The sequence below is a fragment of the Suncus etruscus genome, chromosome 13, assembly GCF_024139225.1.
Source record: "Suncus etruscus isolate mSunEtr1 chromosome 13, mSunEtr1.pri.cur, whole genome shotgun sequence".
NCBI classification, from domain to species: Eukaryota; Metazoa; Chordata; class Mammalia; order Eulipotyphla; family Soricidae; genus Suncus; species Suncus etruscus.
The window spans coordinates 18,970,858-18,996,531 of record NC_064860.1 but is presented as its reverse complement, the minus strand read 5'-3'; the positions used below and the strand labels follow the sequence as shown (position 1 = coordinate 18,996,531).

Sequence of the window (25,674 nt, the reverse complement as noted above, 5' to 3'; positions counted from 1 at the left end):
GATGGACTGCGGTTCAATCCCCCAGGGTCTCATATGGTTCCCCAAGCCAGGTTTAATTTCTGAGTGCATAGCCAGGAGTAGTGTCACTGGATGTGGCCCCAAGAAACAAAAAACAAAAAGACTAAAACCCAACTACAAACATGCTTGTAATTCTGGTGCTTGAATAATGATTTATATAAAAAATAAATAAATAATAAAATAAGAATTTAAGAAAAAGAAAGAGTGATTCCCTGAGAAGAGAGCTGGGATTAAACCTGGAGTACTACCAGATCTGACCTAAAACATTCTCCCCCAAATACCTAACATAACTAACATAACTACCATATTTTCCAGCATATAAAACGACCGGGAGTATAAGACGACCCCCTAGTTTTACAGTTAAAACATAGGTTTAGGCCTATATTTGCTGTATAAGACAGAATGTTCCTGTGCTACAGCTGTATCTTCCACAGTGAGCCAATCACAACAAACAAAGGTCCAAAGATTATGCTGTAATAGACGTCCTCTCTGACTCTGGCCAATCTGAGCAGGCTTTATACAGTGTAGATTCGGGTCCAGAACATTGTCTAATTTGCATGCATCACCTGCTTGGATTGGCTGAGTTAGAGAGGTGGTCCGAGCAGCCTGGCAGTGATTGGTGCAGGATCGAGTTGGAAAATTCATTTTGTGGCAATATTTAGACAATTTTCGTTTACCGGCATATTGAAACATTTTTGGGGATATACTCAGCGTATAAGACGACCCCCTATTTTCGGTTGACTTTTTTTGTTTCAAAAGTCGTCTTATACGCTGGAAAATCCGGTACCTAACCATATTTAGTGAGCCACATTCTTCTCTGTTTTTCTTTCCAGCTTGTCTCCATGATTCAGAGAGCCAGGATTAAACCTGGAACACCATCTGGTGTGACCTAAAACCCTCTCCCCTAAGTCCCTAACATAACTATCTAACCATATTTAGAGAGCCACATCTTTGTCTTCCTTTTCAGCTTGGTTTCAAGATCAGCTGATCTCCAGTGCCCAGGCTCTTTCCTGAATAAGGCATGGAAGCCATCCAGTGAGATCTACCTCCAGGTATGTCTCCACCTGCACACTTGAACTGTCAGTAGTATTCTCACATGTGTCAGCAATGGGATCCACATGAGAAACTAGATATATATCATGTCCAGTGACTGAAACTGGAAGCTGAAAATCATGCATTTTCATCAGCTCCCAATGTGCAGCTTCAGAACAAATATGTCTCTTTGGTTTTAAATGTCATCAGTGTCTGAATAATCCAGGAGCTATGTACTGACAATAAAGCAGGTGAGAGGTGTGCAACCCCACATCATGTGGTACAGGGACCTCAGAACAGTTATTTCCATCCTGGACTAAGCTGGAAGATCCTGTCCCTCTGTGTGTGTGTATGTGTCCAAATGCCAAAGCATCTTACAAATAAGTATTGCTGCTAGACTATTCCCAAGTCAACCAATGTGCCCTACAAAATTGAGATAGAAGCACCCTGTTGTGCAGGGCACCCCTGTACCCCTGAGGCACAGAAATTTGGAAACCTCATCTAGAATCTGCAAGTTGGGTGCTGTTCTGTTCTCCCAAATGCTACCATATAGGTCTGCATAAGATTCTTTAAAATGTAGCTACTGGAATTACCCATCTCTAAGGTTTTTTTTTCATCCTGCCAAAAACACAGCTGGAAGAACAAGTCTTCAGCTTCCTGAATAAAGAGGAGTGATGTCCTCTAGTCCCTCCTAGGAGAGGGAAGTTACGTGTGGAATGGGCAGTCACATGGCCGGAAGCAGATGGTTGCTTTATTCTTTGCTTGGTTGACAAGTAAGAAACACTTGTTGGCAGGCATGAATTGTTGGCAGAATTTTCGGTAGCCACTTAGGACTACTTTAATCTTGAAAACAAAAATAGTAGCATTGAAAGGATCCTGTCACTGGAAATTTGGGGGGATAACTGATATAATTATGCTTAGAAAAGCTAAACTATATGCCCTCAGCAATATCCAGTTCTGAAAAAAAGCAGCGCATATAATTGCTAATTTAAAACATTATATATAAATAATATTTAGGAATATGCTTAAAATGGGCATCTTTATTTTATACCTATATTTTGTGCATTAAGGCTGGAAAGATACTGCAGTGGGTAGGCACTTGCTTTGCCTGTGGCTGACCCAGATTTGATCCCCAGCATCCCATATAGTCCCAAAGGAGGAGTAATTTTTTAATACAGAGTCAAGTGTAACTCCTTAACATTTTCAGATATGACCCAAAATCAAACACACAGCAACAAAATGGGTACTTTGGGCCAGAGCAATAGTTCAGTGGTTAAGGAGCTTGATTTATATGCTACAAACTAGCTTGGTCTATGTCTGACCTATATGTCAGTCCCAGGAACCCAAAATAATCCCATTAAACTTCCATGAGTGATCCCTGTGCAAAAAGATAGGAGTAAGCTCTGACCACCACTGGGCATGCCTCCTCCACAAAACACACACAAGACAGGTACTTTTACATTTACCTCCTAGGACGACTTAATAGAAGAAACTTTTGGCAGTAGCAGCCCTTAGCCTTCACACTAATTCAGAATGTTTTACTGGAAGATTCTTAGACGAGGCTCTTTACGATATTCTAGAAACATCTGGCTTCTGACCAACATTCACATATCTGTAACAAAACTTTGAATATAACTATTAATGCTTAGCTGACAACTTAACAAACTACTGACTTAAACAGGCTGTTTGAAAACTTTTTAAAACATTTATCTTTCAAATGAACAAGAAATGATGCATAATTCTAAAAAGTGTGATTTGCTTAAGAATGAAGGCTCTATTGAATTCTGCCATTCTTCAGTCAATATGCCTGGTGTTTCCGATAAAATAGTCATTGGGGTCCCTTGTGGAACACTGCACTGAAAAACAAAAAGACTTTCCAGAAGTATCTTCTGAACTTTGTTATGTCCCTTTAAAACTTCTACCAACTAAAGAACTCTGCTCTCTTGATTTAAAGTAGTGATATATAAATAGTACTTCAGAATTTCTTTCGGAGGACAAAAAATTATTAAGATAGTGTCTATTATAACAAATTTTAAAACCCTAATCATGGTTTTAAAGGACTAATTACTATATTCAGTGACTTATGAATCAATATAGATCATAATAGCTTACACTATCCAATATGGTGGTCATTGCCACCTATGGCTATTAATTTAAATTAATTAAAATTTGCTTTCTATAGTACAGGGGTAAGGCACTTTCATTGTGCATGACCAGCCCCCTCCAACCCTGAATACCATACAGGGTCCCTGTGCACACCCCAGGGGTGATTTCTAAGCACAAAGCCAGATGTAAGCCCTGATATCTCCCCATTTGACCTGACTCTCCCACCCAAAAATTGTGGAAAGGCCAAGACAGAATTACTGCACTGATAGATGACTCTTAGCTTTATCACCTGTGTCATTGTCATTTCAAAATAAACAAAGCTAACAAGAGGTGGACTCATTTTTAAAAGCTATTGTTTTTATTACTTTTTAATATCTAGTGTGATTTTTTTTTTCTTACAATAGTAGAGATGTCTGAGTTGGCATAGAGAAAATGATAGCTTGTTTGTTTTTTTTTTTCCTTGTTCTTATTTGGTTGATGAGTTTTTGAATTGTTTATTGTTTTATTTTATAGGGTCCATGGCAGTAGTACTCAGGGGTCCACTAGAATTACCCCTAGAGCACAGGGGTAGGTGGGGGGGGGAGAGATTACTGTAGAGTGAACTCTGGAACTCACATATACAAAGTTTATACACTATTGGTTGACTATCTTCTCAAATCTCATTTATTGAGAAATTAGAAAGTCAAGCAAAATAAGCATTTGACCACTTCCTTCTTCTTTCTTAATAGAAATACATAAGGTATTAGAAGTTTTATCTCTTCACTTAAAAATTATATGAATCCCAAAAAACAGTAATTTGCTTTTAATTTTAATTAATATAATAATCCTGTGATAGTATATTCTTAAAAATTATTGTATACCACTTTCTATTAGTATGATTCCATTATTTAAACCATCAGTTTTGATTACTTTCCAGTTGCTTATACCTAGTGATTCAATTACATTTAGTTCCTGACTAATGGTTGCTTAGTACATAGGCAAAAAATTAAAAACAAATCTGTCTTTGAGTCATCGAACCATCAAAAAATGGAAATAGCTGTATAACAAGCTCTGAAGAAGGCATGTAGATATACAGCCAGTATTCTTTTTCTACATTTAATAGCCTCATTTTTTTCAATGGAAGCATAAATAATTGGAATTTATTTGCAGTTGGCACTGTCAAATATGAATCCCAGAGTCTTATCTATGAAAATAGTAAATGTAAAACTTAGCTGTTTGTAGATTGATGGGGATTTTTTTTCCAACAAATATATAGCTTTCTCTACAAAACAGAGGATTTCTCTCTAAATTATTAGCCACATGGTTTATCTACATTATTATTGTCCTTATACTTGAATAATATAAGTAGGTCTGCTTAGCACATAACTAGTAATGTGATTCTGACTTATACTAGAAAAATGTTAATATTTTAATAATTGAAAGTACTCAAAGAATCTTCTCTAAATCCAGAAGCTCTGTTTTTTAATAATATCTTTATTTAAGTACCATGATTTCAAACATGTTTGCAATTGGGTTTCAGTTATGAAAAAGAACACCCCCTCCCTTACCAGTGCAACCTTCCACCACCAATGCCCCTCATCTCCCTCCTCCCCAACCCCTGCCTGTTTTCGAGACAGGCATTCTATTTCTCTCACTCACTTCCATTATTATGATAGTTGTTAGTGTAGTTTTTCCTCTAACTGCACTCACCAATCTTTGTGGTAAGCTTCATAATATGGGTCAGTCCTTCCAGCCTCATCTCTATTGTCTTGAGTATTATTACAATACTATCTTTTATTTGTCATAAATTCCACAGATGACTAAGAATATTTTGTATCTATCTCACTTTCTCTGATTTATTTCACTCACCATAATAGTTTTCATGTCTATCCATGTATAGGAAAATTTCATGACTTCATTTTCCTGATAGCTGCATAGTATTCCATTGTATAAATGTACCAGTATCTTCAGCCATTCATCTGCTGTCGGACATCTGGGTTGTTTCCAGATTCTGGCTATTTTAAATAGCGCTGCAATGAATATAGTTGTGCAGAGGGAATTTTTCTATTGTGTTTTTGTGTTCATAGGGTATATCCCTAGGAGTGGTATTACTGAATCATATGGGAGCTCAATTTGCAGTTTTTTGAGGAATCTCCATATTGTTTTCCATAAAATCTGGAATTATATGGCATCCCACTAGCAGTGAATTAAAGTTTTTTTCTCCCCACATCCCGGGCAGCACTGATTGTTCTTGTTCTTGGTGATTTGTGCCAATCTCTGTGGCATGAGATGGTATCTCACTGTTGTTTTGATTTGCATCTCCCAGATGATCAGTGATGTGGAGCATTTTATGTGCCTATAGGCCATTTGTATTTATTCTTTGAGGAAGGTTTTTTTTTTTATTTTAGAAGCTCCGTTTTGATGGCAGAAAAAATATTAACTAACACCAAAATGTAGTCATCTCCTTTAAGTAGTTATTTGTTTTAAGAAGTGTAAGAAAATAATGGCATCTAAAATTCAGTTTTTTAATCCCAAAGAAGCTAAAGAGATAATATGGAATTTCTAGTGGTATAATTAACCCTGGTTTGATCCCTAGTACCACATACTTCTCCTGAGACTACCGGGTATAGTCCTATAGACACTCAAGCATTCAGGGTGGCCTGAGTAATCACTGGCACTTCTGAAGGGTCTGAGCAGTATCATATTATTGGACTCTTTCATTAAATTATTGCCTGATTGGTAAATCTTATAAAAACGCCTGAGCAGTTCATCAGAGCCCCTTAATTCCCACAAATGAAATAATTCCATAATCTCAGAAATGTAATAATATATCACTGCCCTAATGGAAGATAACTTTCCACCTTTTCAGATTTGAGCAGGACAGATCCAGGTGCCCTGCCATAACTCAGGATCCAACTCAGTATCCAAACTTGACTCCATGCCTGGCTTCTGGTTCCTACATCATATCATAACAACTTAAATCATAAATCAGGTCTAAAGTCCAGTCAATGAAAACCTGGTTTCCTCTACCATCCACAAAGTTACAATTTGTATCCACAACACACATCCCTACCAAAAAATAAAAAATTAACAGCCACTACAGACAAAGACATGCTACAGACTGAAGATCTTTGGCCTAGAAACTGAACTGTGATTCCTCCATGAGGCTCCCATGTCTAAGGGGGTGGATACTGTGGACATTTGCTACCACATTTTCCCTGGTGTGGTCACTGTAGATGAGGAGGTTGAAACAACCAATAGAGAAGGGTTTTCCTTAATTTTACAAAGCAAGACATCTAGCCTTGGCTTAACATGTAAAAACAGTGCAAAACTGAATGATACCAAGAGCTTCTCTTGCTATGTTCTATGTTATTGTTCTGTAAAGTGAGTGGGTCAGCCATGGTTTATTCAACTTCCAACAATTAATAAATAATAGTCTTTGTTTTACAGAGAACATCTTCTGATATAAAAACATCTGAGTAACGAGGGAACCTTAAAAATGACTATGATGTTGGCATACAGTGTAGCTACTAATTTGAGGGCAATTGAAGTAGCAGTAAAATCCCTCTGGATTTCCACTGAATATTAGATTTCATTAGATGAATGAATTAGAGAAAATGCAAGATCTGAATTGAAATTGAGATATATAATATAGATTAAGTGAAGGAAAGTCTGTACGTTGAACAAAAAATGAATATCAATACATTAAATTTTTTATTTTAGCTTTCTAAAGATACACAACAAATGCAGACAAGTTGACATCTTAAAAAGCTCTATGTAATGTTATTCAATTTTATCTCCTTAGGATCTTTTTTCTGCCTTTAGCTTTCATAGTTAATTAGTTTTAGTGGACACTATCTATCAAGCAAAATTGGTTGAGATAGATAGATAGATAGATAGATAGATAGATAGATAGATAGATAGATAGATAGATAGATAGATAGATAGATAGATAGGAATAAGATAGATTTCAAGAGAATATAATTCTATAACCCTCTTCAGCCATTCAAATAATTAAGAATGCTTAAACTAAATATAAAATTAATTTCACAGCAAACTTTTATTCAATATCTAATTAGTTTTAGTTAACTTTATTAGTGAAATGTTAAGAATCAATTAGATTTACAATAATCAGTGACTGAGGACCCAAGAGGGACTATTTCTGCCCCAAAAGGGGAAGGTAATATAAAATTTAGATGGGAAGAAAATATAATTAGATTTGATAGGTGATTTTTTTTTCTGACTTGATATGGAGCAGCCACTTACTTAAGCCTGTGTATGTATCATTGTAAAAGGAAGAAAATGTAATGTGACTCAGAATATAGACTTATGGTTCGATTGGTCATATAGACATACAGGGCCTTTGAAAGCACAGGGAGATGGGTCTTGTTTTATATTTCTTTTCAAATCCAAATGCTTTTAAGTAGGGTAGAATGAGCTCTGGATTTTGTCACAGCTCTACCTTCTTGACTGTTTATATTGGGTACAGTTTTCCACATGTATGTATTGCCCAGAGGCTTCTGGCATTTCAAGTTGCAATGACAAGGACTAGAAACTTGTTATTGAACAAGTGTGAAATAATCCTGCCTTTAACTCTATAATAGGAATATTAAAGAACTGGCTTGCCAGTAAGAGCCCTTCTAAATGAGGATGATAATAAACAGAACATAAGCTACGTGGGGTTATGATTTGCCACAGATTCTGCTGCTGTGATTCATTCAATAAGTATTTTCGTTGGATATTTACTTGCCATTGCTGCTCTCAGCACTAAGGACTTAGCACCAAGAAAAGCAAACAAGGTGCCCAGACCCATTTCTACTCTGTGTAGACAGAAAACAAGTAAAATATAGAATATGTTAGCTGACATGGGGAACAAAATAATATGTAAGGAAAGAGAAGCTTTCAAAGGGTATTTAGGGAAAACCTCCTTAGTAAGAAAGAAAGAGTTCTATGAAGACTGGAAAAATGACTATATGCCAACATTAGGTCAAATGCTTTCAGAATTGAAGATTTTTAAAAGAAGTCAGATCCATGGTTTAATCTCTAGTGACTGGCTCAATGGATACAAATCAAATTCTTATTGTTTCACCTATCAATACAGATATCAGTTTCTTCTGAACACCCAAGTGCCTTGCTAGACAACTTTGGAATATTCCAAATACTTTTTTTTCTGGCCACACCAGTTGACTCTCAAGGGTTACTCCTGGCTATGCTCTCAGAAATCGCTCCTGGCTTGGGGGGACCATATGGGACACAGGGGGATCAAACCGTAGTCCGACCTAGACTAGCACTTGCAAGGCATCACCGCTCCGGTCCCTATTCCAGAAACTTTTAATGTTATAACTATCACTCCAAAGCTTTAAGTCTAAAAATATATAACTCCTCAAATAACAAAAAGTTAGGGTAAGGTTGAAAAAATTGCCATAGGATTATTTTCAGTGATAGTGTGCTTTCTTACTCAGAGATATTGCTAACAGAAGTCCTAGAGATATAGGATATACCACACACAAAATGCAAAATGATCTCCTAACTAATTGTTCCAGTGAAATTTTATGATACAGCTTGACAAAATGAAAATTCTAAATTAAAAGATACATGTTGGGTGATATTAATGCCATCCATCCACATTTAACTAAGAACAAGATTACTAAGTAACTGGAAAATTTTAAACTCAACCAATCTAAAGATGTACAGAAAGTCTATATCAGGAAGACCATCCTGACTTTATATTCCCTCTTGGTGGCATTTTTTTCCTCATAATTTCCCTGCTTCCCCCTTGTCCTGCTATTCTTCAAGATTTCCTAATGAGGATTAGTGAACAGGCATCTTTAACAATCTGTGTTTGCAGGTTGGAAATAGAAAATGAAGACTAATAGTTTCTCTCCTGCTAATTTGATTTTCTGCAGCTCCTCTTCTACCCGCTTACCACTCAGACAAAAGACTCAGTTACTATTTCCAGCAGATGGGGCCATGGGAAAGATAAGCATCTGTGTTATTATGTTTCCCCCAAATGGGTCTGCTGCCTTCCAGGCCTCCCTTAGAGACTTTCTTAAGAGAAAGAGTGAGATGTGATCATGGACAGATTGAGAAAAATATATGAAGCTGTGTTTTTCTAGAAAAACAATCAGCAATGGCTTGGAAGTCCCAGAGCCTACAATTTTTTTTAAATGTTTTGATTTCTCATCAGACAAATGCCCATTCTTTTTACTGATTGTCACTGTTTCTGCCAAATAAGATTTTAGTAAATGTTTTCAAATCATTCTAGTCTTGAGTCATTTAACTTGGGATAAACACCAATATTAAGACACATTTTAACACCTGAAAATCAAAACATAAAAATCTTAATTTAATATGTATTATTTCCTGTAGTTTATGATCCTTTAGGTCCTTCCCATTTGAGATTTGCAGAGTATGTAACTTGGACAAGTTTCAAGTAACCACTACCTCTACTTAAATGTATAACTTGATTTTTTTTTTTTTTGGTTTTTTGGGCCATGCCCGTTTAATGCTCAGGGGTTACTCCTGGCTAAGTGCTCAGAAATCGTCCCTGGCTTGGGGGGACCATATGGGATGCCGGGGAATCAAACCATGGTCCTTCCTTGGCTAGCGCTTGCAAGGCAGACACCTTACCTCTAGCGCCACCTCAACAGCCCCTATAACTTGATTTTAATTTTGAATTTGGGGTCACACTTCTGGTGCTTGAGGTACTTTGTGGTAATCAAACCCAGGCTTCCCATATGTATAGCTTGTATTCTAGCCTTGTGATCTCTTTCCCTTCAGCCCTCCAGAACCACTTGGATTCAGATCACAAGCAAATGTTTAAATAGTTCTTTACCCCAAATTGCCTCCTGTCCAACTTTATTGGTGAGTTTCTCTAAATTATGTTAGGAGAAGCAGGCAGGTATGAGCAGAGCTAGACAAGATACTATCTACTGCATGACACCTCCCGCTGAACCTGCTTCTCTGAACTCTCAAGAAGCTCTTGCCTATACTCTTGCCTGTACTTTTCTCCCCCAAAATCATGTGAGTCACAATCACTTTTAAACACCCTAAAAAGGATCCTGAATCTAGGGTCTGGCTGGAATTGTGCTGGTGGCTCTCTGAACATAAACAAACCCAGCAAGAACTTCTGTTATGTTTTCATATCTTGGGACTGGTTCGTGTACAAATAGATATTTATAACTCACCAGGAATTTAGTTCCAGTATACCCCTTCTGTCCTTGACATCCCATAAAATTGCCCTTCAAAGAGATAGAACATTCTGAGAATTTATAATACATAACTTTAAACAAGGAGCTTTCCTTTTCTCATAGAAAAACACAAATACTCACTTGAATTGACGTGACATTGGTCTGGGCAGATGTCTTTGGTTTCAGGAAGCATGTAGCTATTTTGGAATTCCAGTATGTGTATGCAAAAACTGTAAAGAGACCAAACTGTCAAAGCCTAGTCCTGCTCTTATGATAAAATGCTTTCTTCAGTTAGGTTCAGTTTTGGGGCCCTGCTTATTTCAGCATCGTCGTAAAATGGAAAAAATACAGGGCCAGAGAGGTAACGTAGCAGTAGGGCATTTGCCTTGCCTGCAGCTGACCTAGGACAGACCATGATTTGATCCCCCAGTGTCACGTATGGTCCCCCAAGCCAGGAGCGATTTCTGAGCACAGAGCTAGGAGTAACCCCTGAGTGCCACTGGGTGTGGCCCCAAACCCCCCAAAAATAAATAAATAAATAAATAAATAAATAAATAAATAAATAAATAAATAAATAAATAAATAAATAAATGGAAAATACAGCTCAATCAAATGATTTTGGAAAGACAAGATGAGTTTAAAGAATGCCTGTCGAATGGCTGCAGGTGGGGGTTTCCAGGCAGAGTGCTGACTGCTCTACCTGCAGAATCTCCACCGGGCTGTGCTTCTTCTGAGGAACTGAGCACTGGAAGGGAGCCCTGTCCTACCCTTCTCTGTCTTTCCTGAACTCTGGAAGCTCTCCTCAGAGCCCTGGGAAGCGAACCCCAAAGAAACTACATTCAGAAGCTACCCAGCGAGCCAGTGAGTGAGTGAGAAATGGCTGCAGGTGGGGGTTTCCAGGCAGAGTGCTGACTGCTCTACCTGCAGAATCTCCACCGGGCTGTGCTTCTTCTGAGGAACTGAGCACCGGAAGGGAGCCCTGTCCTACCCTTCTCTGTCTTTCCTGAACTCTGGAAGCTCTCCTCAGAGCCCTGGGAAGTGAACCCCAAAGAAACTACATTCGGGAGCTACCCAGCGAGCCAGTGAGTGAGTGAGAAAAGGCTGCAGGTGGGGGTTTCCAGGCAGAGTGCTGACTGCTCTACCTGCAGAATCTCCACCGGGCTGTGCTTCCTCTGAGGAACTGAGCACCGGAAGGGAGCCCTGTCCTACCCTTCTCTGTCTTTCCTGAACTCTGGAAGCTCTCCTCAGAGCCCTGGGAAGCTAACTCCAAAGAAACTACATTCGGGAAGAGATAACAATGCTATCTGGGCAAAAGCCGGCTCCCTGTGTGTGACACCAGGCGGGGAAAATCCGCGAAAGTACACCGGCCCACTGGGGCTCAACTGTGAAAGGCTGTGAGTGTGACCTGTCTATGTCTGTCTACTGTCCTCTTGCGTGAAACTCTTGCGAGTGGGGCAAAAAGAGGCTCAGAGGAGCACGGCCGCTCCGCTTCGCTACGCGGCCGTGCACTCTTTCTAAGGAAAGAACTCCATTGCAACAAGAAGGAAAAATCACACTAAGAACGGCGCTATATCACAGAAGCAAACATTTCTCTCTGGACTGTTTTCTCTGTTGCATGCTCGGGCCTAAGATTTGACCCAGTGTGAGGCTTCATCCACGGAGGACTCCCCTCCCTTAGAGGCAAGTCAGCCCATCCAGAAAGGGAGGAGCCAGAGGAGTGTGCTGCCTACATCATATAGACAATGAATACCACCACAACACATAGAAAACCCCACAATACAAGTGTGACAATGGGGAAACAACGCAGGCCAGCATCAGACATAGAGAATGAAGATGACAATTCTGAGGACCAGATAATGACTGAACAACTAATCAACCTCTCAGATAAGGACTTTAGACTAGCAATATGGAAGGTGCTCAACAGACTCCAAGAAACCATGGATCGAGTTGAACAGAACACTAATAAGAACCAAGAAAATATGAAGGCAGAAATGACAAAACTCCAAACTGAAATAACATGTCAACTAACAGGACTGAAAAAGTCAGTAAACGAAGTGAATGACAAAATGGATAAGCTCTGGGACAGGGTATCAGAAGCTGAGAATAGACTTGGTGCTGTGGAAGATGAGATACATAACAATTCTATACAGCAGGAGAGATTGGACAAAAAACTTAAAGCAAATGAGCAGACAATGGAAAAATTAGTCAAAGAATGGGAACAGACGAAAATAGAAGTCTATGATAAGATCAACAGAAACAACTTAAGAATCATTGGAGTCCCAGAGACCCAGGAAGAAAATTTCCAGGAAGAATCAATGGTCAAGAACATCATTAAAGAGAAACTTCCAGAGCTAAAGAATATATGTGATCAAATCCTGCATGCCCGAAGAGTACCAACCAAAAGAGACCCCAGAACAACCACCCCAAGACACATCCTAGTCACAATGACAAATCCCACAGATAGAGACAGAATTCTGAAAACAGCAAGATCAAAAGGGGAAATCATGTTCAAGCAAGCTTCCCTCAGATTGACAGCAGACCTGTCACCAGAAACACTCAATGCCAGAAAGCAGTGGTGGGATATTGTGACAAGACTGAATGAAATGAATGCTTCACCCAGAATACTATACCCAGCAAAACTCACTTTCCGGTTTGATGGAAGAATACATGGTTTCACAGACAAAAAACAGCTCAGAAACTTCACAGACACAAAACCAGTCTTAAGAGAAAAACTGAAAGACCTAATCTAAGACAAGACTACCCAAAAGACACACCAAATTTTGAAATAAAGATGGCGTTAAATCCCAGGACAATTCTTTCTCTCAACGTCAATGGACTAAATGCACCAGTTAAGAGACACAGAGTGGCTAAATGGATCAAAAAACTCAATACAACCTTCTGCTGCCTACAAGAAACGCACCTGAATAGTCAGAACAAACATAGACTCAAAATAAAAGGCTGGAGAAAAATTATCCAAGCAAACAACACCCATAAAAAAGCTGGAGTGCCCATACTAATATCAGATAATGCAAACTTTATACTCAGGAAGGTTGTAAGGGACAAAGATGGACATTTTATATTAATCAAGGGGTACGTAGAGCAGGAAGAATTCACTCTCCTAAACATATATGCACCGAATGAGGGGCCAGCAAAATATTTAATACAACTGTTGACAAATCTGAAAAATAATATCAACAACAACACAATAATTGTGGGGGACCTTAACACGGCTTTGTCAACACTGGACAGGTCAACCAGACTGAAACCCAACAAGAATATACTAGACCTGAGGAGAAAAATGGAAGAAAGAGGCCTAGTGGATATATATAGGACACTCCATCCCCAGAAACCTGGATACACATTCTTCTCCAATGTACATGGGACATTCTCCAGGATAGACTACATGCTGGCACATAAAACATACCTCCATAAGATCAAGAGGATAGAAATTTTGCAGACTACCTTCGCTGACCACAAGGCTCTGAAATTATTTGTGAATTCCAAAGGGACTCAGAAGAAACACTTTAACACCTGGAAGTTAAACAGCCTCATGCTCAATAACCAGTGGGTCCGAGATGAAATCAAGGAGGAAATAAAAAGGTTCCTGGAAACAAATGACAATAAAGACACAAACTCTCAGAACTTATGGGACACAGCAAAAGCAGTACTGAGAGGAAAATTTATAGCTTTGCAAGCACACATCAGGAAGGAAGAAGGAGCTTACCTGAGTAGCTTAATGACACAGCTAATAGAACTAGAAAATACTCAACAAAAGGACCCAAGAATAGGAAGACAGAAGGAAATAACAAAGCTGAGAGCAGAAATCAACGAAATGGAAACTCAAAAAACAATCCGAAAGATCAACGAAAGCAAAAGTTGGTTCTTTGAAAAAATAAACAAGATTGATAGACCACTGGCAAACCTAACAAAGAAAGAGAGAGAGAGAAACTTGATAACTCGTATCAGGAATGAAAAAGGAGAGATCACTACTGATATGACAGAGATTCAAAGGGTAATCAGAAACTACTTTGAAAAACTCTACGCCACTAAAAATGAGAACCTGGAAGAAATGGATAAATTCTTGGACTCTTATAATCTTCCACGGTTGAAGGAAGAGGATGTAGCATATCTAAACACTCCCATCACCATTGATGAAATTAAAACAGTAATCAAATGTCTGCCGAAAAACAAAAGCCCAGGTCCAGATGGATTCACTAATGAATTCTATCAAACTTTCCAAGAGGAACTACTGCCAATCTTGGCAAGACTCTTTCATGAAATTGAACAAACAGAAACACTCCCAAATAGCTTTTATGAAGCCAACATCACCTTGATACCTAAACCAGACAGAGACGCTACCAAAAAAGAAAATTACAGACCAATATCACTGATGAATGCAGATGCAAAGATCCTCAACAAAATCATGGCAAATAGGATTCAATGCCTCGTTAAGAAGATCATCCACTACGATCAAGTAGGTTTCATCCCAGGAATGCAAGGCTGGTTTAACATCCGTAAATCTATCAACATAATACACAACATCAATAACAAGAAAAATAAAAACCACATGATCATATCAATAGATGCAGAGAAAGCATTTGATAAGGTCCAACACCCATTCTTGATCAAAACTCTCAGCAAGATGGGAATGGAGGGAACCTTTCTCAATATAGTGAAGGCCATCTACCACAAGCCAGTGGCAAATATTATCCTCAATGGAGAAAAACTGAAAGCCTTCCCTCTAAATTCTGGCACAAGACAAGGCTGTCCTCTCTCACCACTCCTATTCAACATAGCACTGGAAGTACTTGCTATAGCGATTAGGCAAGAAAAGGATATCAAGGGAATCCAGATAGGAAAGGAAGAAGTCAAGCTCTCACTGTTTGCAGATGACATGATACTCTACTTAGAAAACCCTAAAGACTCTATCAAAAAGCTTCTAGAAACAATAGACTCATATAGCAAGGTGGCAGGCTACAAAATTAACACACAAAAATCAATGGCCTTTCTATATACCAATAGTAATAAGGATGAAATGGACATTAAGAAAACAACCCCATTCACAATAGTGCCACACAAACTCAAATATCTTGGAATCAACTTGACTAAATATGTGAAGGACCTATACAAAGAAAACTATAAAACTCTGCTCCAAGAAATAAGAGAGGACACACGGAAATGGAAACGCATACCCTGCTCATGGATTGGCAGGATTAACATCATCAAAATGTCAATACTCCCCAAGGCATTATACAGATTTAATGCCATCCCTCTAAAGATACCCATGACATTCTTCAAAGAAGTGGATCAGACACTTTTGAAATTCATTTGGAACAATAAACACCCTCGAATAGCTAAAGCAATCATTGGGAAAAAGAATATGGGAGGAATTACTTTTCCCAACTTTAAACTGTACTACAAAGCAACAGTTATCAAAACAGCATGGTATTGGAATAAGGATAGGTCCTCAGATCAGTGGAATAGGCTTGAATACTCAGAAAATGTTCCCCAGAGATACAACCATCTAATTTTTGATAAAGGAGCAGGAAATCCTAAATGGAGCAGGGAAAGCCTCTTCAACAAGTGGTGTTGGCACAATTGGATAGCCACTTGCAAAAAATTAAACTTAGACCCCCAGCTAACATCATGTACAAAGGTAAAATCCAAATGGATTAAAGACCTCGATATCAGCCCCAAAACCATAAGATATATAGAACAGCACATAGGCTAAACACTCCAGGACATTACAGGCATCTTCAAGGAGGAAACTGCACTCTCCAAGCAAGTGAAAGCAGAGATTAACAGATGGGAATATATTAAGCTGAGAAGCTTCTGCACCTCAAAGGAAATAGTGCCCAGGATACAAGAGCCACCCACTGAATGGGAGAAACTATTCACCCAATACCCATCAGATAAGGGGCTAATCTCCAAAATATACAAGGCACTGACAGAACTCTACAAGAAAAAAACATCTAACCCCATCAAAAAATGGGGAGAAGAAATGAACAGACACTTTGACAAAGAAGAAATACACATGGCCAAAAGACACATGAAAAAATGTTCCACATCACTAATCATCAGGGAGATGCAAATCAAAACAACGATGAGATACCACCTCACACCCCAGAGAATGGCACACATCACAAAGAATGAGAATAAACAGTGTTGGCGGGGATGTGGAGAGAAAGGAACTCTTATCCACTGCTGGTGGGAATGCTGTCTAGTTCAACCTTTATGGAAAGCGATATGGAGATTCCTCCAAAAACTGGAAATCGAGCTCCCATACGATCCAGCTATACCACTCCTAGGAATATACCCTAGGAACACAAAAATACAATACAAAAACCCCTTCCTTACACCTATATTCATTGCAGCTCTATTTACCATAGCAAGACTCTGGAAACAACCAAGATGCCCTTCAACAGACGAATGGCTAAAGAAACTGTGGTACATATACACAATGGAATATTATGCAGCTGTCAGGAGAGATGAAGTCATGAAATTTTCCTATACATGGATGTACATGGAATCTATTATGCTGAGTGAAATAAGTCAGAGAGAGAGAGAAAAACGCAGAATGGTCTCACTCATCTATGGGTTTTAAGAAAAATGAAAGACACCCTTGTAATAATAATTTTCAGACACAAAAGAGAAAAGAGTTGGAAGTTCCAGCTCACCTCAGGAAGCTCACCACAAAGAGTGATGAGTTTAGTTAGAGAAATAACTACATTTTGAACTGTCCTAATATTGAGAATGTACGAGGGAAATGTAGAGCCTGTTTAGGGTACAGGCAGGGGTTGGGTGGGGAGGAGGGAGATTTGGGAATGTTGCACTGGTGATGGGTGGTGTTCCTTTTATGACTGAAACCCAAACACAATCATGTATGTAATCAAGGTGTTTAAATAAAAAAAAATATGCAAAAAAAAAAAAAAAGAATGCCTGTCATTTCATGGTTAGTTTTCTTCAGATAAAAATTAAAAAGCTCATCACAGCTTACTCTAAGCCCCTATCCCCACAGATTTATCTCTCCTATAAAGAGAGGGTTATTCTACACAAGGGTCCTTAAACTTTTTAAACAGGGGGCCAGTTCACTGTCCTTCAGACTGTTGGAGGGCCAGATTATAGTAAAAACAAAAATTATGAACAAATTTCTATGCACACTGCATATATCTTATTTAGAAATGAAGAAACAAAATGGGAATAAATACAATATGTGGCCATGGGCCGTAGTTTGAGGACCATTGTTACAGCATATTAAGGAAAATGAATGTTTCTCCATAGCTGGCGTGTAGTAATGAAAAGGTTAAAAAAGCATTTTCGATAGGATCATGATTGCATCTTGTCTTTCAATTCCTGAAAGCTCAACTGAATTTTAGCTTCAATTTTTTTCTTGCCCCGCAAACTTTTTTTTCTTTGGTGAACTCTTATATCCAGGCCAAACTTTATTTTCTTCATCTGGTGAGACACATATTCAAGCTATCATCCAGACCAGAAAAAAAAAAAAGACAAGAGAGCCTGAAAGTGATCTGAAAATGATCAACCTTTTCACTCAAACACATGGGATTTGTGTGTATGTATGTGTGAGAGGATCTACTAATGTACACATGGTAAAATTTCATGTATGTGAATGTATACTTTAACAGAATTAAAAAAAATTTTACAGAATATTTCACCAGAGCACCATCTTGATAGCATTATATAAATAATAGTGATTTATAGTCTTTTGCATCAGTTACCGCCACATTTTTTATAGCCTAAATTGTTGGTAGAGGCCTTTGGTTTGGTCCTCATATTGCCTTTTAATTAGTTGTCTCTAGATTGGCTCCTTTGGTTTTCTTGTTAAAAAGATATTTCCGCATTGCCTCCCCATCTTGCTTTTTTCCCTTCTCTTAAGGGTGGGTTTTGTTTTATCCCAATAAAGGCTACTTAGGTGTCCTGGAGGGGGGGGAGATCATCTTGGCTCATGGTTTCACATGGTAGAGCGACTGGCTTGTGGGTAAACAGCTTGCAGAGTTAGTTTTTGGCCTGCTATACCTTTCCAACTCTGTGTGGATTATTTCCTGCATTGGAATTGCTGTTGAATCTGTGTCTCTTGTCCTTCCCTCATAGGGGCATGGGAATTCTTCTCCCTTTCTGGGGATTGTGGCAGGCACAACCCACCATTCAACACTAAGTCTTTATGTTCTTGATTACTAATGAGGTTGACTATATTTTTGTTTACCTTTTACCATTTTTACTTTTAGTTAAATGACAATGTGTACACTTTGTCCATTTTTAAGTTTATTTCTGTGAATTTGTAGAAATTCTTTTTGAAATCTGTATAAGCTGAAATACAGCAAAAATAACTTTCTAATCATATAGCATTCTAACCAAAAAAAAAAAATTAAGGGTCCGGAAAAATAGCATGGAGATAAGGCATTTGCCTTGCATGCAGAAGGATGGTGGTTCAAATCCCAGCATCCCATATGGTCCCCCATGCCTGCCTCGAGCGATTTCTGAGCATAGAGCCAGGAATCAGCCCTGAGAGCTGCTGGGTCTGACACAAAAACCAATATATAGTTCTTTCTTTACTCAGTAAAATTTTAAAATCAAATATCAATGTACTTTCTCCCCTTTTTTGTTTTTTGCTTTTGGGCTACTCATGGTGATTATCAGGGATTATTCATGGCTCTGAATTCAGTAATCACACTCCTGGTAGTCTTGGAGGACCATGTGGTATGCCCAGGGAATGAAACTGAGTTGGCCATGTGAAAGATAAGCACCCTACTTACTATATTATTGCTCTGACCTAATATGTTATTTTTCCAGTCTATTCAAAATATGTTCTTTTAATATCTTTATTTAGGTGCCATGGTATTTTTTTTAAAGAAAGAACCCTCATGTCTAAGAATGAAATATTTCTGAAACTCTATTGTTATAGAAGGCCTGTTTGGGGAGCAGTATGGGGAACATTAGATATAGTCTTTTTTAGTAAGAACTTTTGCAACACCTTGGATTCTTGATAAGTAGAAGGAATCTTTGCATACATTTGATTCCCAGAGTTAGTAGACACAGGATCCAAGAAATAACAGTGCTTGCCTGGCATGCTTCAACCCCAGCTCCATTCCCAGCATTGCACATGGTTGCCTGAATATCACCAGTGATGCCCTGAGCACAGAGCCAAAAGTAAATTCTGAGGATCACTGGGTGTGGCTCAATTTATGCCACCTCCCCCAGTAAAAACAAAACTAAGAGGTCCAATAAAATAAAAGTGAATATCTATATAAGCAATTTTTTTATTTAACTCCACCAGAAGGGGAAATAAAGTTTATCGGTGTAAATTTCTTCTGATTTCATTTTGTCAGAGACATTGAACTTAACGTCTGACTTCATCACTAACCAATGTGCAGAACAAAACTGGAATTTGGGGCTAATGCCAAGTTCCTGGTTCTGATCATTTTTCTCCCAATTCTACACCCTGAAATCCTCTATGCTGTTATTTTTCTGTTCCTGTTTAATTAACTGTAAACAAACATGTATATGCTTTTACATTTATGGTCAGAAGTATATTCTTTATAATTTTATACAACTGTTGAATACAAATATAAGATAGGATCATTTTGAATAATAGTCACAGAGAAAAGAATATTCAGGATTAGATAAAGAGGATCATTTTCTGTCAGGTTTCAGTGACAAAATTGTTCATTCAAATGCCACCCATCATACAAAGAAATGCCACCGGAAAGGAATAAAAAATTAACTATGCTAAATAATGTGGTCTGTAGTACAAATTTTTTTCTCTGTGAATTTGTTTCCTTCTGCCGCAGAATTCATCATTTGAATTATGTATACAGGCAGGGTAAGTCATTACTAAAATTATCCTCGAATTCTCCCTAGCTTTGCAGGTTATATCAACCACCAGGCAATTTACCAACGAATACATAGAAAACGCTTTTTTAAAAGAGATCAGGATGGGTTATTTTCCCCTCTGTTAAATATTAGCCTTTGAAATGAGACCAGCTGATCTGCTAAGTAACACTGGCAAATCGTGTGTTTTGATCAAATGACAGACCGAAGCCACAGCTTTTGGAGGCTTTACAAGCCTGGGGAACATTATGCAATCGTGCCTTTAAAAGGAGGAAAGCCTCTTAGCACTATACCTTGCCTGGCAACAAATGTAGGCACTTACTCAAAATGCAGTATAATTAGAATCTATGAAAAATCTAGCATCAGAAGTCCCAGTGCAGGGTAAATGGCAGCTTTTATGTCTATAACATTTTCAACCAATCCACTGACATTCTCCATGTGAATATAGGAGCATAAGAACTGTGGTGGGGTGGGGAGGGACACCTGCCTCAAATACTGGGATTTTTTTATTAAGGTATCACCCTCTTAACTGGGGGCCTCAACTACTTACAGACTTTTAGGAGGCTCACAAGCAGGATAGCCAACCCCAAAGGCAGAGCATCAGACTACATGAATGAAAATTCACAGGACGAGATGAAATGTGCGAACCTTGAGGTAACCCACTGCAGTAGGGGCTGTAGTGACCATCTCTAGGACAACTCTAGCCGACTGTCTCTATGACAGCTCGAGCTTTTACCACTCAGTGCAAGTCTGTTTATAAAAATCATAACAGAGCCTTAAAAGCACTACTGAAAAAAATGTTTCCTTAATCACATTTTATTTTTTAAAACATGTACCCCAATTTTTATGAAGGCACATGTATTACAATAGTGACTATGATAAGAGTCACTGAATGAGCAATTAAAATGAAAGATGGTATTTACAAACCAGACGTGTAGGATAGGTAGCTCAATGATTGGGTATAGACTTCTCATACCAGAGTTTGATCCCTATCACTAAATGTTCTCCTGAGCATCAACTAGAATGACTCCCATCCCTATGCTGAGGGCAGAACCTGGAGTAGCTCTGATCCCTGCTGAATGTGCCATCCTTCCAAAATGAAAATGTAGTAAATAAATATCTGAATGAAATTCAATCAAGAATTACATTTTTTATTGTTGCAGTAGGAAAATAAATACTTTCAAAATTAGAATTAAGACATCTTAATGCTTTTAAATACCTTAAAATAAAAATGTTAAATATATGAGGGGAGGGGAATTTTTTCAGAAAGTAAATCTGACCCCCTACTTGGTGAGTGGTTGATTTCTGAGTTTCATTGTGTTACTCTTCCTTTTCTTTGCAATGTAAGTATTTCTATTTGTTCTTCTCTTTCCTTTCTCAAATCGTTTTTTATTCCTTATAATTATGTTTTTTTAAGATATTAAAACTTAAAGGATGGAAATGGGTATTGAAATTGAGAGCTGCTTTCTCAGCAAGTTGGATGAGATTTTTTTTAATAGAGAATACAGACCTCTAGTGGTTAAACAGTTCAAAAACCTTTGCAAGAGGAGGAAACTGTGTAACAAAGGAGAAAATATCAAATGTTAAATAAGTCAGTGCAAAATTTCCCATATTTTATACACATATTCCAGCCACTTCTTAGAGTCTCTCAATTCTTGAACAAGAAAGAACCTTCCCACCAAAGCCAGAGCAAGAAGTCTGGCTCTATATATAGTTTTTCTTCTAAAGTAACATTTTGTCCATTTGATAGGGGACAGGAGATGATAGATATTTGTGTTCTGTGAAATAAATTTTCTTTTCCTTGCTCCACAGTTTCTCCTCTATGAGACTCTTTCCTCTGTGTTACAAAGATTGCTCAAGAAAACACAAGAATCCCTAACTGGCCTATACACGTGCATTATATTGGATCTATGTACAAATTAAATCAGAGTTGAATCGTTCTGCAGACTAGCCCTTCTCAAAGTTAAATAAATAAACCAAATCCTGGAAAATAATAATGAAATGTGGGTCTGGAGAAAAGAGAGTGGGGGAAGAAAGAGAGAAAACAGAAAATAAAGAAAGAGAAGAGAGAGAGAGAGAGAGAGAGAGAGAGAGAGAGAGAGAGAGAGAGAGAGAGAGAGAGAGAGAGAGAGATCAGGAATTTTCTAGTGCCTCTTCTGGGCTACAAAAGGCCCAGCAAGAAAGTTCAATGCATGTTTTTGATGATTCCACTTAAACGCCTCTTGCAAACTTTTAAACTTTTAGTTTCAAATTAAAAAAATAAAAAATATATATGAAAAATATATATTAACAAGCTATATCATGGAGGGAGTACATAAATTATCATCATGGCCCTGCATGAAGAGTAATTCACAGGTTTGGCTCAGACATGACTTAGACGAAATAATTAACTATGTACAGTATTCAACAGTACAAAAGTAATTAATCTCACTGGCTCATACTGGTTTGGCCTAAATAAATATGCTATAAAAAACATGATTTTATTATTTTGTTTCTTCATGTAACTCCTTGACTAAGTTGGAATTTTAATATGTCAGAAGGAAGATAGTTTTCCTTTTTTAAAAAAAATGTGCTTTCTTTTCAGATGGTAAATGCACCGTTTCTAAGCTGGATGGGTTCCACATATTGATAATTGTAGGCAGATGTTCTCAATTAATGTTTTGTGCACTCCACTTCACAGGAATTTGGCAAAAATTATTGTTTTAAATCAAAGTGTAAATAAGAAAAAAACTTTTTCCCCACTGTAATCACCTAGCTTTGTAAAGAATGCTGAAACCTTTCATTGGAGTAGCCACAGAACTGGTTCTTAAAAAAAAACCTACTTATTGCCCCTGAGTCTTGGGTGGTAGTCATGGGTGGAATAAGTTGCCACTAGAACTATGGGCTTTTCCTCAGAACATCCACAAGGGAAATTCACTGATTCAAGAGCAGACAATGAGGTCCTGTGACTGTCCAAAATAAAAGGCTCAGAGATTCCTGCTCAGGACAAAGAGGTCATTCCATGTTCACATATTTTGTAGAATGTGTTCTTCATTTGAAAATGTCATACCTAGCTTCCAGTCTTTGGCTTGCTCTCTCCTTTATGATTACTTGGATTAATCCTTGTGCAGTGCTCCTTGAAAAACTCAGGTTAGAAATGTGCTGAGCTGGTGATGGCAGAGATTTTAAGGAATTAGAGAGATTGCCTTGCATGTGTTAACACAGGTTCAACCCCAGCACCATCAAGTCTCACTCAAATACACAGCCAGAATTAGCCAGGATTAGTCCCTGAGTGTTTCTAGGTGTGGCCCAACCCTTCTTATCTTCCAATAAAGTTGTGGGTGCATTTCTATGTGTACTTTCCTGTAAATGTACACCATAGATTTGCAGCAGTACTCATATAATATTGTCCATGTATCTTTTTGTCCTAATGATTATCTCACTAACTTTGCCTTCTACATAGCTTATTTTATTGTAAAAAATGCAGTAAATATAATATATGCAACAAAAAATATAATTATTCATCATTGGTTTTTGTTACGGGTAAGATGTCCTATCTAGAGTATGTTTTTAATCAAGTATTAGCTAAAAGACAAACCCTCACTTTGTTCAAGGGTGAACTGTGTTATTATCTTTAACTTATAAATACTGCTTATTACTGTCTATTCTTCCAAATAAGAAATACACAAGATCTAGGAACAAAACTCAGGCTTAGAGACTTATGCTTCTGGCCAAAATGGAATGAGTATAATGTATTGTTTTACCCAAAGCAATATCAGCAAGTGTTTAATGAAACGTGCTTATTTTGGAGAGAATCACTCCAGCTCCATGATTGAGGAGACTGTATAACCAGAACTTAGAATGACAAACCCAAAAGTAATTCCCAGTTACTGGAGTTGAGTAGATGGTGCTGGGAAACAGCAAAGCAAAGAACTCATGTCACAGGACAGAGAAGCAGAGGAAAGAGAGCTCTGGAGAGAAAGAGCAAGAAAATCTTCAAGGGGCTTTCATCAACCCCCATTTTTCTGTATATGGAGGGGAGAAATTTCCCCAAAATACAAAAAGTGACAGAATCCAGAACCAGAAAACAGCCCTTGTTCTCACTGACCAAATTGGATCCCTCCTCCCAATTCATTGGACATTGTCAAGGGTAGCACTTTCAGAGCTTTGTCATGAGTGGGAAGAAAAAAAACTCGATGTTATTTCACTCTGGTCACATTTACCAAAGCCAGAGCTGACAGGAAGTCGCTTCACTGCTTATTATCACAACACTGAAGAATTTTTATAGCAATACAAAACATCCATCAGAACCCATCAAGGCAATATAAAAAGTGCTGAGCTCCTAAGCAGTCATGAGCAGGCACATAGAGAAGTAGGAAAGACCAACCCATAATAAACAAAAGCAAATCTACCCCCTCAAAAAATATTTACTTCATGAACACACAAATGATTTACTTCTTAAGCCACTCAATGATTATGAGAATCACCCTAAAATCCAAGAGATCAAAAATGAAGTTGGACTTCGATATAACAATGTCTGAGATGAAAACTACAACTGAAACTTCAGATATTAGGAATTTGTTCCATCTGCTGCACCCATTGCTTCTACACTGAAATCTCAGTTTGATCCTTTCATTCTAATATTTCATACCTAACATACAAGCCTTCAGGAGAATGTTTCCTCTAAAAGGTGGTTAGGCCAAAGTAATAATAAAGGAGCCTGTTACCCTTACATGTGGCTATCCCAGGTGTGATCCCATGCACCACCTATGATACAACCCCAAGTGCCACAGAGTGATCCCTGAGGACAGAGCCAGAAATAATTCCTAAGTACTACTGAATGTGGCTCAAGTCAACACACACACACACACACACACACACACACACACACACACACACACACTAACAGTGATTTAAGAAATTACACACTATGCAATAATCACAAATTCTGGAAATCATTCTCTCATGAAATATTACTTGTGGATAGTGAAACTAGAAACCTAAAAGACAAAGTGGCCTCTTTAACAATGAAAGAACCATGTAAAGTGGAGGAAGGGTTGGCTGGTCAGAGCTTGACATCCCAGCTGCCCTCTGAGATGATTCATAGATTCTCAAAGAAGAGGATATAAGGAGAGCATTAACTCACTTCTTTTGCTTCCATCTTCCACTCCTCGCTCAGGACTTGCTGTTGTCTGTGAAATGGACCCAGATATCTCTTACAGAGTTTTGCTTCTTCTGCCCACCCACAGATATACCTAGAAGGGACCTGCTGGTGTAGATATGTTTCCTTGGTGGTAACTTCAGATTTTTGGACAAGATCTTTGGGTGTATATTGGTATTCTTTACCCTAAACGTAATATGATAAACAAGAGAAGTTTGTGCAGTGGTACCCCAGAGTGTTGGGAGTTTAGAGGGATTTGTTTGGTTTTGTTTATATTTGCATTCACAGATTCTGTGCATCTCCATAAGTGTAGCTAAGAAATAAATCTATAGCCCATTCGACACCCAAGTTCTCCACCTCTAA

At 38.1% G+C, this 25,674-nt stretch overlaps 1 protein-coding gene across 1 annotated transcript in view; it reads left to right on the top strand.

Annotated features, from left to right (window-relative positions):
- The first annotated feature begins 992 nt into the window (after window positions 1–992).
- The window catches only part of AGTR1 (angiotensin II receptor type 1), a 48,975-nt gene continuing 24,293 nt past the window's right edge, over window positions 993–25,674 (top strand). The window contains exon 1 of the mRNA XM_049785351.1: window positions 993–1,070. The gene's annotated coding sequence lies outside the window, so the exon portion shown is untranslated. The remainder of the gene's footprint in view (window positions 1,071–25,674) is intronic.